This window comes from Cervus elaphus, chromosome 23 (genome assembly GCF_910594005.1).
Source record: "Cervus elaphus chromosome 23, mCerEla1.1, whole genome shotgun sequence".
In the NCBI taxonomy this organism is placed as follows: domain Eukaryota; kingdom Metazoa; phylum Chordata; class Mammalia; order Artiodactyla; family Cervidae; genus Cervus; species Cervus elaphus.
This window is the reverse complement of record NC_057837.1, coordinates 34,029,731-34,047,481: the sequence shown is the minus strand read 5'-3', so window position 1 is coordinate 34,047,481 and position 17,751 is coordinate 34,029,731.

The window sequence follows — 17,751 nt, the reverse complement described above, 5'->3', positions numbered from 1 at the left end:
CATGTCTCCAAAAAAGGTATGTGAGTGGCCACAAAAAGATGTTCAGCATCACTAATCAGTTTAGTTGCTCCCGACTCTGCGACCCCATGAATCGCAGCACACCAGGCCTCCCTGTCCATCACCAACTCCCAGAGTTTACTCAAACTCATGTCCATCATGTCGGTGATGCCATTAGGGAAATGAAAATCAAAACCACAGTTAGGTACCATCTCACACCCATTAGGATGGCTACTGTTTTTTTAAAAAAGAATACAAGTTTAGTGAAGCAGTGGACAAACTGGAACCACTGTACACTCTGTGGGAATGTAAAAAAGTATAGTTGGTATGTTGGTTCCACAAAACAATTATACATAGAATTATTAGTGCCAGCGGTCCCACTTCTAGGCATAAATGCAAAAGTGAAAGCAAATTCTCAAAGAGACATTAACACACCCATGTTCATAGCTGTATTATTCACAATAGCTAAAACATGGATATGCAAACATGGATGTTAGGTCCATGAATCAAGGTAAATTAGAAGCAGTCAGACAGGAGATGGCAAGAGTGAACATCAACATTTTAGGAATCAGTGAACTAAAATTGACTAGAATGGGCGAATTTAATTCAGATGACCATTATATTTACTACTGTTAAGATTCCCTTAGAAAAAATGGAGTAGCCCTCATAGTCAACAAAAGAATCCGAAATGCAGTACTTGGGTGCAAACTCAAAAATGACAGAATGATCTCTGATCGTTTCCAAGGCAAACCATTCAATATCACAGTAATCCGAGTCTATGCCCCAACCAGTAATGCTGAAGAAGCTGAAGTTGAACAATTCTATGAAGACCTACAAGACCTTCTAGAAATAACACCCAAGAAAGATGTCCTTTTCATCATAGGGGACTGGAATGCAAAAGTAGGAAGTCAAGAGATACCTGGAGTAACAGGCAAATTTGGCCAAAATGAAGCAGGACAAAAGCTAACAGTTTTGCCAAGAGAACACACTGGTCACAGTAAGCACCTTCCTCCAACAACACAAGAGAAGACTCTGCACATGGACATCACCAGATGGTCAACACTGAAATCCGACTGATTATATTCTTTTCAGCCAAAGATGGAGAAGCTCTATACAGTCAGCTAAAACAAGACTGGGAGCTGACTGTGGCTCAGATTATGAACTCATTATTGCAAAATTCAGTCTTAACTTGAAGAAAGTAAGGAAAACCACTAGACCATTCAGGTATGACCTAAATCAAATCCCTTACGATTCTACAGTGGAAGTGACAAATAGATTCAAGGGATTATATTTGATAGAGTGCCTGAAGAACTATAGACAAAGTTTCGTGACATTGTACAGGAGGCAATGATCAAGACCACCCCTAAGAGAAAGAAATGCAAAACGGCAAAATGGTTGTCTGAGGAGGCCTTACGAATAGCCGAGAAAAGAAGAGAAGCTAAACGCAAAGGAGAATAGGAAAGATATACCCATTTGAATGCAGAGTTCCAAAGAATAGCAAGGAGAGATAAGAAAGCCTTCCTCAGCGATCAATGCAAAGAAATAGAGGAAAACAATAGAATGGGAAAGCCTAGAGATCTCTTCAAGAAAAATCAAGAGATGCCAAGGGAATGTTTCATGCAAAGATGGGCTCAATAAAGGACAGAAAGGGTATGGACCTAACAGAAGCAGAAGATCTTAAGAAGAGGTGGCAAGAATACACAGAAGAACTATACAAAAAAGATCTTCATGACCCAGATAACCACGATGGTGTGATCACTCACCCAGAGCCAGACATCCTGGCGTGCAAAGTAAAGTGGGCCTTAGGAAGCATCACTACGAACAAAGCTAGTGGAGGTGATGGAATTCCAGTTGAGCTATTTCAAATCCTAAAAGATGATGCTGTGAAAGTGCTGCACTCAATATGCCAGCAAATTTGGAAAGCTCAGCAGTGGCCACAGGACTGGAAAAGGTCAGTTGTCATTCCACTCCCAAGGAAAGGCACTGCCAAAGAATGCTCAAACTACTTGCACAGTTACACTCATCTCACACGTTAGCAAAGTAATGCTCAAAATTCTCCAAGACAGGCTTCAACAGCACATGGACCGTGAACTTCCAGATGTTCAAGCTGGATTTAGAAAAGGCAGAGGAACCAGAGATCAAATTGCCAATATCCATTGGATCACTGAAAAAGCAAGAGAGTTCCAGAAAAACATCTGCTTTATTGACTAGTCCAAAGCCTCTGTGTAGATCACAACAAACTGTGGAAGATTCTGAAAGAGATGGGAATACCAGACCACCTTACCTGCCTCCTGAGAAATCTGTATGCAGGTCAAGAGGCATCAGTTAGAATCAGACATGGAACAACAGACTGGTTCCAAATTGGAAAAGGAGTATATTCTGGCTGTATATTGTCACCTTGCCTATTTAACTTGCATGCAGAGTACATCATGTGAAATGCCAGTCTGAATGAAGCACAAGCTGGAATCAAGATTGCTGGGAGAAATATCAATAACCTCAGATATGCAGATGACACCACCCTTACGGCAGAAAGCAAAAAAGAACTAAAGAACCCCTTGGTGAAAGTGAAAGAGGAGGGTGAAAAAGCTGTCTTAAAACTCAACGTTCAAAAAATGAAAACCATGGCATCTGGTCCCATCACTTCATGGCAAACAGATGCGGAAACAATGGAAACAGTGACAGACTTTATTTTGGGGGGTTCCAAAACAACTGCAGATGGTAACTGCAGCCACGAAATTAAAAGATGCTTGCTCCTTGGAAGAACAGCTATGACCAACCTAGACAGCATATTAAAAAGCAGAGACATTACTTTGCAGACAAGTTCCTCTAAGCAAAGCCATGGTTTTTCCAGTAGTCACATATGGATGTCAGAGTTGGACCAAAAAGAAAGCTGAGCGCCAAAGAATTGATGCTTTTGAACTGTGGTGTTGGAGAAGACCCTTGAGAGTCCCTTGGACTGCAAGGAGATCAAACCAGTCAATCCTAAAGGAAATCAGTCCTGAATATTCATTGGAAGGACTGATGCTGAAGCTGAAACTCCAATGCTTTGGCCGTCTGATGTGAAGAACTGACTCATTAGAAAAGACCATGATGCTGGGAAAGACAGAAAGCAGGAGGAGAAGGGGATAATAGAGGATGAGTTGGTTGGGTGGCATCACCGACTCGATGGACATGAGTTTGAGCAAGCTCCAGGAGTTGGTGACGGACAGGGAGGCTTGGCGTGTTGCAGTCTGTGGGGTTGCAAAGAGTCAGACATGACTGAGTGACTGAACTGAAAACATCAAAGCACCCCAAGTGTGCACCAACAGATGAATGGATAGGCAAAATGTGGTCTATACATATGAACTATCACCTAGTCTTAAAAAAGAAAGAAATTGTGCAATATGTAACATCAGAGATAAACTTTGAGGACATTATTTAAGTCACAAAAAAGACAAACGCTATATGAACCCGCTGATGTGAGTTAACTTAGAACAGTCAAAACTATACGGATAGAAAATATAATGTTGGTTGACAGGCTGGAGGAGAGAAAAGTGAGGAATTACTCAATGCATGTGTAGTTTCAGTTTTATATCCTGAAGAGAGTCATGAGGATGGAAGGGTGGTGATGACTACATAGCAGTGTGCATGTATCTAATACCACTGAACTGTACTACAAAAATTGTTAAGATGGTGCATTTCATGTATGTCTATTTCACATAAACATTACATTACTCCTGAGTGACAGGAGTGTCTTTTGCTATTCTTAACAATCCAATCTCATCCACACCTGTGTTTATGCTAACATAAACACATAGGTTAGTGAACTTATTGATCATGTTGGGGGAGTAGCTGTGCCTGGAGCAAGCATGGAAGCCCTGTCCCCCACCCCACTCCTTGCCCTATATGCATCGCTCCCATTTGCCTGTCCCTAAGTTTCACCCTTTGTAAAAAATAAAAAAGTGGTCATTGTAAGCAAAGCTCTATTCTGAGTTCTGTGAGTCATTCTAGTGAATTATTGAACCTGAGGGGCAAGTGTGTGGAAAATCTTGAATTACAGCCAGCTGGGCAGACGTGCAAGTAGCCTGGGGATCTCACTGGCAGCTGCTATCTTAAATGCGGGCAGTCACTTCAGGGCTACTCAGCCCTCAACTTTGGGGGCTACACTCACTCGGGTTTGTTACCTCAGAATAGAATTGAATTGCCCAACACCTAGTTGGTTTCAAAGGTTGTTGTTGGAATGACACAACCACCCCATCACTATTCCCACAGTAAAGATGAGGAAAGTGGAAGAAAGGGATGTGAGGGGCCTCACCGAACGTAAGGGAGCAGGTGGGATTCTAGCCAGGCTGCCTGACTCCAGAATTCACACCAGTAACTTTTAACAGCTGCCCCATACCTTACATTCCAACCATAAATGAAATGATGTTTTCCACAGGCAAGTCCATAAATTCCTGCTTCTGCGTTACTGCTCATCTTACCTGGCGCACTCTTCTCTCCCACCGCTACGTTCCAATACGACGTCAAGGTCAAGCACCAGTGCCAGCGTGTGACCCTCGCCCAGCCCCAGTGCTCAGCTGAGGCCCTGGAAACACACTTCACGCACCTGCAACGACGGGACTGGCCTCCCGACCAGTGGCTTCACTCTGGGCCTCAGTGTTGTGCCCGTGCGGAGGCCACATCACCCCTGGGCTACTCCCGGTCGTGACCGAATGTAACAGGAGCCTCCGGACAGCTCTGAGGCTAGCTCTGGCTCAAGGGCTCCCGGCGGCCTGGCCACCTCTTCCCTGGGCGGCCCTCTCTCCCTCCCAACCCTCAGTTTCTCTTTCACCTGGGGGTCAGGCTGCATGGTGGCTGGATGGCTCTCCCAGGTCCTCTCAGCTCCCTCCCTGTCTTCTCAGAGCTCATACCCCCTAATCAATCTTTGCACCGTTAACCCTGTCTTAGAATCTACACTTTTCTCTGTATTTCCCTTTTTATTATCTATTTACTATTTCATTTCAAAGACTCTCTCATGCTTTTTTTTTCCATTTATTTTTATTAGTTGGAGGCTAATTACTTTACAATATTGTAGTGGTTTTTGCCATACATTGACATGAATCAGCCATGGATTTACATGTATTCCCCATCCCGATCCCCCCTCCCACCTCCCTCTCCACCCGATCCCTCTGGGTCTTCCCAGTGCCCCAGGCCCGAGCACTTGTCTCATGCATCCAACCTGGGCTGGTGATCTGTTTCACTCTAGATAATATACATGTTTTAATGCTGTTCTCTCGAAACATCCCACCCTCGCCTTCTCCCACAGAGTCCAAGAGTCTGTTCTGTACATCTGTGTCTCTTTTTCTGTTTTGCATATAGGGTTATCGTTACCATCTTTCTAAATTCCATATATATGCGTTAGTATACTATATTGGTCTTTATCTTTCTGGCTTACTTCACTCTGTATAATGGGCTCCAGTTTCATCCATCTCATTAGAACTGATTCAAATGAATTCTTTTTAATGGCTGAGTAATATTCCATGGTGTATATGTACCACAGCTTCCTTATCCATTCGTCTGCTGATGGGCATCTAGGTTGCTTCCATGTCCTGGCTATTATAAACAGTGCTGTGATGAACATTGGGGTGCACGTGTCTCTTTCAGATCTGGAGTATATCTACCCAAAGAAACAAAAGACCTATACATAGAAAACTATAAAACACTGATGAAAGAAATCAAAGAGGACACAAACAGATGGAGAAATACACCATGCTCATGGATTGGAAGAATCCATATTGTCAAAAGGACTATACTACCCAAAGCAATATATAGATTCAATGCAATCTCTATCAAGCTACCAACAGTATTTTTCACAGAACTAGAACAAATAATTTCACAATTTGTATGGAAATACAAAAAACCTCGAATAGCCAAAGTAATCTTGAGAATGAAGAATGGAACTGGAGGAATCAACCTGCCTGACTTCAGACTCTACTATAAAGCCACAGTCATCAAGACAGTATGGTACTGGCACAAAGACAGAAATATAGATCAATGGAACAGAGTAGAAAGCCCAGAGGTAAATCCACGAACCTATGGACACCTTATCTTTGACAAAGGAGGCAAGGATATACAATGGAAAAAAGACAACCTCTTTAACAAGTGGTGCTGGGAAAACTGGTCAACCACTTGTAAAAGAATGAAACTAGAACACTTTCTAACACCATACACAAAAATAAACTCAAAATGGATTAAAGATCTAAATGTAAGACCAGAAACTATAAAACTCCTAGAGGAGAACATAGGCAAAATACTCCCCGACATGAATCACATCAGGATCCTCTATGACCCACCTTCCAGAATATTGGAAATAAAAGAAAAAATAAGCAAATGGGACCTAATTAAACTTAAAAGCTTTTGCACAACAAAGGAAACTATAGGCAAGGTGAAAAGACAGCCCTCAGATTGAGAGAAAATAATAGCAAACGAAGCAACAGACAAAGGATTAATCTCAAAAATATACAAGCAACTCCTGCAGCTCAATTCCAGAAAAATAAATGACCCAATCAAAAAATGGGCCAAAAAACTAAACAAACATTTCTCCAAAGACGACATACAGATGGCTAACAAACACATGAAAAGATGCTCAACATCACTCATTATCCAAGAAATGCAAATCAAAACCACAATGAGGTACCATTACACGCCAGTCAGGATGGCTGCTATCCAAAAGTCTCTCATGCTTTTAACTTATATAATTTATGGGAACCAATACCACCACCAAAAACTTTGGGCAACTACCTACACTGTGGTTATTGTGTGCCAGTGACATTTCCAAATTCATATTTAATACCTAAATAAACATTGTTAATGTTCATTAATATACCATCTGAAATCATCCAGGAACTCCTGGTTGGCTACAAAGCACACAGTGGAAATCTGTTTCTTGAAGGACCCAGAGGGATCTTCCCTGGGTTGAAAGGGTGTTTCCCACCCTGAGCCTCCACAGTATCTCACTGGTGCCTGTATCAGGGCCTGTGACACAGCCAACCTTGGACAGCCATTACTATCTTATTTCCCCTACTAGACTTTAAGCTTCTCTCAAGACTCTAAGCCTGAGTCATTTTTTAAATCCTTCTCTATACTAAGTATACAGTCTATAAATATTTTATCTGTTCATTAAGTGAATGAATAAATAAGGACCTGCAAACAGGGAACACAGTCTAGCAGGGGAATGTTTCTCAAAGTCTGTTCTCTGTGATGTTAACAAGTACCTTTGGAGGGAAAAAAAATTCATGGTCACACCAAGTTTAGGAAGTGCTGAGCTGAACAAAAATTAACAGATGTCTTTACTGTACAACTTCTCTGAGCATTTAAGATGTTTCTTTTGTTTCGTGACTCTCCAGGAAGCAGTGTCCTTCTATGGTCCATGGAACTGGTGTTCTGAGGAACCCAGTTTGGGAAGCGTAATTAGAAACACCAGGGAAAGCTTCCAGGATGCATGGTGCATCTGAGATGATTCTGAAAGAACTGCAAGGACTTCAGCAGGCCAAGATGGAAGAGAGAAAGTGAAGAACTTTGTGAGGAGCATTTAATAAGCTACAGAGGCAGGAAGGGACCAGTCACATTTGGAGAAATCATATAGATTGTTTGCTAGGTTCCCCTGGTGGCTCAGGCGGTAAAGAATCCGCCCGCAATGCAGGAGACATGGGTTCAATCCATGGGTTGGGAAGATCCCCTGGAGAAGGGAACAGCTACCCACTTCAGTATTATGGCCTGGAAAATTCCATTGACAGAGGAGCCTGGAAGGCTACAGTCCATGGGGTCGCAAAGAGTAGGACACGACTGAGTGACTTCACTTTCATGAGAGCCTAAAGGGTGGCAAGAGCAGGAAGCAAGGTCATTGAGGAACTACATTTTAGACTATGATATTTGGCCTTTATCCTATGACGCTATGAAAGTTTCTGCACCAGGAAATGATGGGATAAATGGTGACAAAGGGACTCATTAGTTTTAATTAGAAAAGCATGGTGTGTGTTTAATGGTTCACCAAGAAGAATTCCATATGCTGCAAAACCAAAGAAAGCAATCTCAGGTTTTATAACCAAGGCAATCTGTTTGTCACATTACTAAATCCATAGCCTATTTAATAAGGCTTCTGCAGTGCTTAATGTTCTGGTTTGCAATACATGTTATGGGAAAGAATCTATTAAAATGTTATTAAGATGAACAAATCATCTTGCATCAACTTCTTTAGGACAGAAGCTGTAAATTACATCATCTCAATTTCTTGCCTCTTTTTCTGACCCATATTTGTCACTTACAGTCACATATCTGGGGCAACTGAAGTTAGTAACCTTTAAGCAAACCTGTAGCTTATTCTCATCATGAGATATGTGGTACTTGTGGACATTATCTTTCAACCAAAAAGCTGGTATATGGCACGATGCAGAGAGAGGTGCCAGGGCATGCACATCTGAGTCTGTGCTCTTAGGAAAGGCTGGTTGTTGCAGAGTTGAAATTTAACTAATCATCTCTTCTTCACTCAATTAAATTAAAAGCAAATACTATTTTATAAGTTGAAAATATATTTGTCTTCAATATGCAATGATGGGAAAGTTGAATATATTCCAGATCTAACATATTGCTTTGGTTTACATTATCCCAAAGAATCATTTTTAATTATTTTCCATTTTACCCTGCAACATTTTGAGTTTTGATCATTTCAAATCAATGCAGGAACAATTTCAAACCCTTCCAGAGACATTTTTGTGTTTTCTGAGGGTATGTTCAGTTACTGAAATATGTCTGCAGTTATTTTTCCTCAGGATACAAATAGGATTTTTATCTTTTGGGGTTTTTCCAACTTTAATGCATATACCTTTCAGTTTAAACCTAGGACTCTTTCTCAGTTCTTCTCTGTCTAAAGATATTGGATTGGCCAGAAAGTTCATCCAGATTTTTCCATAACATTTGACAGAATAATTCAAATGAACTTTTTGACCAATGTAATACCATCAACACCGCTGATTCAGACGTGACTGCAGGAATGCCTGAATGTATTCATTTAACATCCCATCTCACTGGCTCCTGCCTTAGGACTTTTACTCATGCTGTTCCTTCTCTTCCTCACCAAGTTAACTCCTATCACTTACTCAGAGAAATTTTCCTTGATGGTCATAATTGAGTCAGTGTTTCCTGTATCACTTATCATAGCCTTTCCCCACTCCTAAATCTTACCACTGTGGCAATTTTCATATTTGTGCTATTATTTAATAGTAGCCTGATTTCCCCTTGGACCCTAATTTCCCTGAATTATGGGGCTGGATGGTGAGATAAGGAATCTAGTAGATATTTTCCATCAAATAATAAATTAAATCACATTTAATTTATCTATTTCAAACTCTGCAATGTGATGTCCAAGAAATTATCTGGTTTGGAAAGTTGCCCAAAACTTACAAAGTTTTTTTTGGAAAATCCCCCAAACCTGAAGAGAGGACAAGAACTACCAGAAGGCGAGAAAGGTTTGGCTAATTTTTGAAGAACATTGGATCTGCTTTGGCCAGTAGAAACAAATCAGAAGATAAATCCATCTAATCAGGTAGGCATACCTCTGGCACAACTGGTCAAGAAATAAAGAGATAATGTGAATTAGAGATGAAGGGGTTAATTAGGGAGTTTGTGATGGACACATATGCACTGCTATATTTAAAATGGATAACCAACAAGGACCTACTATACAGCACAGGGAACTCTGCTCAATGTTACGTGGCAACCTAGATTGGAGGGGAGTTTGGGGGAGAATGGAAACATGCATATATATGGCTGAGTCCATTTGCTGCCCACCTGAAACTATCACAACACTAGTAATCAGCTATACGCCAATGCAAAATAAAAAGTTTAAAAAGAAAAAATATGATCAACTATGACACAGAGATATAACAATAATAAAAATGCTAACTATTCAGCTTTAATAAACATAGAAAGTCTAGGCAAAATATATTTCTGGATATATGTAAAATTTTAAACATGGGGATGGGAAAGATAGGTGAAGGGGATCAAAGGCACAGACTTCCCATCATAAATAATGTCACTGATGATATAACAATGTACAGCAGTGACTACAGTTAATAACCCTGAGTTGCACATTTGAAAGTTGCTAAGAGAGTGTCTTAGAAGTCTTCATCACAAGAAAAACATGGCAACTGTGTGTGGTGACAGATAATAACTAGACTTATCATGGTGATCATTTTGCAATATATGCAAATATCAGATCATAATGTTGTATACCAGAAATGAATATAATGCTGTATGTCCATTTTAACTCAATGAAAATTCTTTTGAGATGGCACAGGAAGAAGTACTGAATAGACCAATAAGTATTAGGGAAATTGAGCATTCGCAAAAGTACCCAGACCCAAAGGGTATTCTTAAGGTATTAAATATTTGTGTCTTCCTGGAATTTATGTTGAAGCTTCATTCCCAATGAGAAGGTATTAGGAGGTGGGGCTTTGGGAGGTGATCAGGTCATGGGATTAGTGCCTTTACAAAATAGACCCCAGAGAGCTCCCTTATTCACTTCCAGCCATGTGAAGGTAAAGCAACAAGACAACAGTCTATGAACCAGGTCCTCACCAGATACTGAACCTCCTGGCACCTTGGACTTGCCACCCTCCAGAACTATATAATTGTTTAAACCACCAAGTCTATGGTATTTTTGTTACAGCAGCCCAAATTAAGACAGGTATCTTGGATGTAATCTACCACACTTCCAAGGAATAGATAATCACCATCATATGCCTGATTCTGAAACTAGTAAGGAGAATTAAAAAAAAAAATAAGTTCTTTATACTTGTGAATCCTAACAAAATATTAGACAACCAAGTCCAACAGGTATTGATGATGCAACAGCATCAAGAAGTTTATTCTAGAAATTTAAATTAAGCATATGTTAGGATCAGAATATCAGTAACATTAAGACCTAAGGTACTAAGAACTAAAGGGAAAAAAAATGTTATTCTGAAAATAAATGCAGAAAAGTACTAGGTAATATTCAATACCTATTATGATTTTTATTTTTTTAAATCTCAGCTAGGAATATAAAAGTATTTTCTTATTTTGACAATATCTCAATAACAAAAAAATCATACTTAGTCAACAAAACATTACACCTAATAGAAAAACCTAAATACGTCTACCATCACCACGATGACTTACTATAAATCTGGAGATCCTGGCAATCATTGAGACAAAAAAAAGAAATAAGATCTAAAAGAATTTGAAGAGATGATAAAGCTGTCTTTATTTGCACATTGGATCATCTGCATGGAAAATTCAACAGGACCATTAGATGAGTCATTATAACTAGTAAGAGTTCATCAATATTGCAAGATAAAATATTAACTCATAAAGTTTAATACAATGTTCTTTACCAATGATAGCCAGTGGAGAAATAAAGTAGAAAATCATTCATAACAGTTACAAAAACCATCACTTACCTGGAGGAAGGGTATAACGAAATGTTCTTAACTGCAATGGTGGTTACACAATTGTATACATTACGTCAAAATTCAAGAACTGTCCACTAAATGGATCCATTTCATGCTGAAGAGGGTGTGGAGAAAAGGAAACCCCCCTAAACTATTGGTGGGAATGTAAACTGGTGCAACCACTGTGGATAACAGCATGGAGGTTGCTTGGAAAACTAAAAATAGAGTTACCAAGTCATCCAGCAAACCCAGTCCTGGGCATATACCTGGAGAAAACTGTAATTCAGAAAGATACATGTACCCCTATGTTTATAGCAGCACTATTCACAACAGCCAAGACACGGAAGCAACCTAAACGTCCACCGGCAGATGAATCAGCAAAGAGGTAGTACATATACACAACAGAACATTACTCAGCCATAAAAGAACAAAATAATGCCATCTGCATCAACACGGATGGACCTAGAGATTAACATACAAAATGAAGTCAGAAGGACAAATACCATGTGATACCACTTATATGTGGAATCTAAAATATGACACAAATGAACCTATCTACAGAACAGAATTATGGACAAAAAAACAAACTTGTGGTTGCCAAGGGGGTGGGGGTGGAGGAAGGATGGAGTGGGAGACTGGGGTTAGCAGATGTAAGCTTTTACATACAGAGCGGATAAACAACAAGGTCCTATTGCTTAGCACTGAGAACTATATTCAATATTCTATGATAAGCATGATAGAAAAGAATGTATAACTGAATCATTTTGCTGTACACAGGTCATTAATGGTAAATCAACTATACTTTAATTTTTTCTAAAAGGGTCCATTTTACTATATGTGAGTTACACTTTTTCTTTTTTAAGCAGACAAAAAAAAAACAAAATCACCAGACTCAAAAGTACACCAAATCCTGAAGCTCTGAAGGGCACACATGTGCCTCCAACAGGCCTGAGAGCTGCCCTGGGCCTTCTGGTGAGTGACCCCCTGACTCTGCTGAGTTCTGCTCCTGGAGCAGCCCAAGGACTGTGTGAGCCTGGCTTCCCTCATCCCCATAAAGCCCCCCAATACGCGCACACACACCCGCCCTTTCTTTCTCCTTTTCCCTCCCTTCCTGTTGCCCACGTTCTCCCCAGGAGAAGCCCCACCACCACCTGCTCAGAGCTGAGCTTCAGAGGAAAGTTGGTGACCCAAGACCACTGTCAAAACCACGCGGGACACCTCATGGGTCAAGTCCCCAGATCACCCTCAAGGACAGCACTGCTTCTACAGAGAAGTAACCACGTGAACAAAGAGCGTTCAGAGCACACCCTGGCCCAAGCTGAGGACAGCCTGTACTTTGGTCTCCTTGGAACAACTTACCCTTCCGGGTTTCAGGCTGAACCGGGGTGCAGGGAGGTCTAAAGGTCTAGCAGAAGGCCTGGGGTCATGCCGTCCCACCGCGGCTGGCCCTAAGGAGGAACACGGCCAGGCCTAGGTCAGCTCAGACGGACGGTGAGGCCAACGGAGAGCAGCTGGAGACTGTGGCCTTTGCTCTCTGCTCCCCCACCCCCTGGGCAACCCCCTACCTCTTCCCTCGGGTGTCCAGCCACCATACGAACCTCACTTGGAAAGTCTCCCACCAACTCTTCCAAGATGCAAAGTTCCCGGCACGAGAAGGAAGAAAGAACTTTCAGTGTCACCAGACAGGTTTGTTTCCTGAACGCTGAGATGCTGAAATTTGCAGCAAAGAGTGTTTGCTCAGGGAGCGTGGGGAAAGGTGACGAGGAAAAGCTGTGAGGATGGCTGTTCTGCGCATGCGTGACTCCACTATGGGCCAGAATAGGTAGCAAACCACATGCTCCCGCTCGCTCAGATGAAGGAAGGGCGGTTCCACCCAGTCTTAACCAACTCAGCTCCAACTAGACACAGCTGAGTCCGAGTTTCTAGAAAACAACTCAGGCAAACATGTTAGCGGCCTGGGTTCTTAAAATGACCATGCTTAATGAAGGCAGGTGAAGTGGGTTTAACCCATGGCCTCGCTGGGACCTACTCTCTATCAAGGAGAAAGCCTTAAACTAAGTCAGAACCTCGCAGGTGTGTTTGGGACGGGGGTGGGCAGCCAGGGTGGGGATTGCTCTTGTGCATCTTCAAATAGGTTTCCGGTGGCGGGCCCAGTGCACTGAGCATAAAGGAGTCTCCGCCACACCCTCAACCCTGGCAACCCTTGACCCTCCCACTAACCCCAGCCTCAAGCTCAGCATCCTTCTGGTACCAAAGACCATTCTTAAGACTGCAGAGGGGCCACTGGTGACGGCCAGAGTCCCAAGCCTGCTGTTGCTACCCATTAACATGAGCTGACTCTTTTCATCAGCACAGATCAGAAAGGGTCTCCTGTCTCAATAACCCCTAGGAGCATCTCAGCCTCCTACGACGTTGCTAAGTTTTGCAGACCAGAGCAACTGGCTCCATAACACCAACCTCTCCTGTGTGGGAAGAAGGCCAGCTTGAGCCTCCTGGCTCTGAGTGAAGATGTCTCGCCCTGGAGAAGCAAGGAAGTCTCCTCTTGTTTGTGTGAGATCTAGGGTTGATTGTTGGGCTTCAGCACTCTGCCAGAGATCTTGAGCCTGACCCTACTTACAATCCTGCCCATGGCAGCTTTATGAAATGACTGGATGTCACCACTTGATTTACAGTGCTCACGGACTCCCTGCAAGCCACGTCTGAGGCTCCTGTTGGCAGCCCTGCTGGCCCCTACATCCATCTGCAGCCCCAGACAGCACAGCCACCACCCCGCCCGCCCTGCTCCCTTCCCCACCTGGCAGAAGCTCCTCACTCCTCAGCTGCTTCTCTCCCCAGTTCTCTTGGCTGCCCCTTCTGTGCTCCCCCCCAGGACTTGGGCCCTAATCACTGTCCCTCAGCTGGATGGCTCACTCCCAATGGCATCAGGAAGCATCACCACAAACCAGTGTCCTTCAACTGTGTTCTCCTGCCCAGAACAGGTCTTCAAAAACACATCAGACTCTCACCTTCTTGTCACCATTTATCTGGCTTCCCAGGGGTCAGGGGGGCGGCACAGAAGACTGGCTGAGGTTGAACTAAATACCTATCAGACCACAATGGGCAGATGGTCAGCTGTGACCTGGCCTGGAGGAACGAGGGATCTTCCTTTACTCTGGGATTTGTGGACACCCATGGTGTGGAGTCCCAAGACACGGCCTTTTCCCTTGTAGGGTCTGGGGTATTTCATCCTCTCATTGAAAACTGTCCTAGGAGGGGTCCAGAGCACACAAACCTCACTGAATTGAGATCTGTGGGAGAGTCTGTGTGTGAAGGCTGATCAGAGTCCTGGGCATATGGGCCACCAGACACATGGACCAAAAAGAGTGCAGATTCTGACATGAAATCACCCCATGAGTCATTAGCCACCCTTAGGGCCACAACTGGGGCTTCACGTGTACTCAGCCATTTCAGGTTTGCCATGGATGAGCCGTGACCAAGGATGATTCCAGATTGTGTTTGAGCTGCTCCTGTACTGGACCCCATGGTGGGGCATTTATACAAAGGCCTCCAGACTTACCAGCCGGGACAGGGCTCAAGAGAACCAGCTGCTGCCACTCAAACTCCTGCTCAAGTCAGGAGGCTCCGAGCAGGACTGCTGCCCCCACAGCCCTGTCCAGGGTCGGCCAAGGCTGGACTGAGCTATGATGGGGTCACCAGAGCTGGCGCTGGTCCAAGGAGGAGGGAGAGGATGAGGAGGCCCGGGGGTTGCAGCTCCAGGAAGGGCAGGGATCAGAGTCAGCACGACTTTCAGTAAGTCATGATGCTCCCCAGACCTTGGTGTCCGTGTCTGTGCTGTCCACCGGGTGGACGGCAGTCCTTATAAAGAAACGAGCAAATGTACATGAAAGCGATGGAAAACTAGTAGCACGGCAGATGTACCAACTACTTCCAGAGGTCCCTTCCAGTCCTGAGCCGTATGCACGTACATGTCTGTGAAATCCAGACTCCGAGGGGCCAGTGGTCTGATGACCTGGCAGAGAGACACAGGGAGCAGAGGGAGAGGAAGGAGCTAGACGGGCAATCTTCCTGGTGACACAAGCCTGTGGTGGCCACAGGGGCCCATGTGGTCGTGAGGAGAAACACCAGCACATCACAAAATGCCATGTGTCGTCCTCAACAGAGACACAGAAAGCCCCTCCTCAGGAAGCTGGAGGTATCTCCTGGGGGCTTGTCCACTCCTAAGATCTGGATCCATCATTGATCTTTCTAGCACAGCAAACTGCAGCACCGTCGGACACCTACATCTGGGGGTAGAGCTCGGAGCTCTCCATTGAGGTCCACTGTGCTCGGAGCCCAGCCTGCCAGGGTCCCATGTCACTGCAAGAGCCAGAGGGCAGGCGGGCAAGAACAGAGGCTCTGAGGGGCCATCACAGCATCCAGCCGTCGGGAAGGGCTGAGGCACAGCCATCAGTCCCTCCAGCCAGGCTGTCCTTCTAGGGAGCCTGCCCCAGGCAAAGTGTCCAACAACGGCTGGCGCCCCATGAAGACAGCAGCCAGAAAGCTAGTGGGGAGAGAGACTGCGTGGGTGAAGGCAGGGCCACCAGTGCCTGCCCGGGATCCCAGCCCACGTCCTGTGTCTCATTTTCTCATCTTGAAAAGAACTACATGGTCATTCTCCTTTGTTCCCTGACGTTTTTCGGCCCCATCTCAGAGGGCTGCCCCCTTTCAGAGAGTCACTCCAGGACAGTGACTCAAAAGGGAACTCAGCTGCCCTAGGTTTATTTCTCTGTTTCTCTCATTTCCCCTCTGGGACAAACCTAGGTCAGCAGCTGTGGCAGGTTCCTGAGCAGAGATGCTGGGGCCCAGGGGACTGCCTTGTCTGATCTCTCAGCCCTCCTCACTCAGGTCTTAGATTTATCCAGAAAGAGTGCCTTCCTGTATGTCTGTGGGCTGATTACATAAATACAGTGTTGCATCTGCCCTGGGCTCCTGGAGACCTCAGCATCAGACTGACTTCAACGCCAAAGGTACAGAATGCAATTCATGAAGAGGACCAGGAATGTCTCAAAAATGTTCTTTCTTCCCATTCCAGCTGTGCCATGATGACATTACACAAAATGAGATAAGATAACATTTTTTGAGAACCCTGACTCTCCGGCTCTGTGCCACAGAAGGAAATTAGCTCAATCTAATTACACAGAACAAATAGCTGTGCTCCTCTCCTTGTGCACAGCCCTCCCAAGGGTCCTTGGTCGGCTCCCTGCCTCCACCCACCCACATAAGACCATCTTGCAAGGGCTGACATGCCTCCCTCAGAGCCATCCCCACAAAAGGGAGTCAGCTATGACCCAGGCTTCCTCTGCTGTTTGTTTCTCTTGGTGACTGTTGCTATGCCTGGCCAGGGGATTTCAGCCCCCAGAAGAGAACTGATGCTGCAGAAATAAACCGCCCAGAGAGCTTCGCAGGAGGAGGGCTCCCTGCTCACCACCCTGGAGCACGCAGGGCTGCCACTGGGCGCAGCTACTCACCTGGTACGTGCTGCAGCCTCCCCGCCCAGCGAGGCCCAGCCTGGAAGCAGTGGTACCAACATGCGAGTCCCCAAGAAGTCTGCTCCAGGGGCTACAGCAGAGCTCTGGGGGTCCCCTCCTGCTTGGGTTCTAGCCACCCTTGGATCCCCCACCCCCAAGACACTGGCTTCCCCCAAGACTGGCACAGTCATTCCTGGCCTGGGGCCCGCCTTTGAGCTCAGCTTCTGCCTGCATTTGCCCAGTTCTATTTATCAAGCACTTTCCAGGGCAGACCTCACACAGGTGCTGGGGACTCGGAAGCAAGAGGACACAGTCACTGCCCTGCAGTCGGCTCGCGACCCCGCTACTTAAAAGGGCAAGACAGGCTCTCCCCTTACCCTGCCCCACCCAGGGCTCTCCCGCAGAGCCTTGTTCCCCTTTTCCAAACTCAGAAACATCCTTACGTGCAACAGCTTTCCGACTGCTGAATCAAACATACAAGATGCAAAAGCAAAATCAAGATGCTTCTGGCCTCTGTCTTCACTCTGAAAAGCACAAAATCAGCACTTCCCAAAACGTGAGAAAAGCAACAGCTAAATATATGGCCCTGAGTAACAGAGGGTAGGCTGATGAAAACAAAATGTCCTATACTGTGAAAGCCACTTGCAGATAAAAGGTAAGCAGTGTGGGGCTGGGCGTCCTCGGTGGCTCAGAGGTAAAGAATCTGCCTGCCAATGCCGGAGACACGGGTTCGATCCCTGGGTCGGGAAGATCCCCTGGAGAAGGAAATGGCAACCCACTCCAGTCTTCTTGCCCGGGAA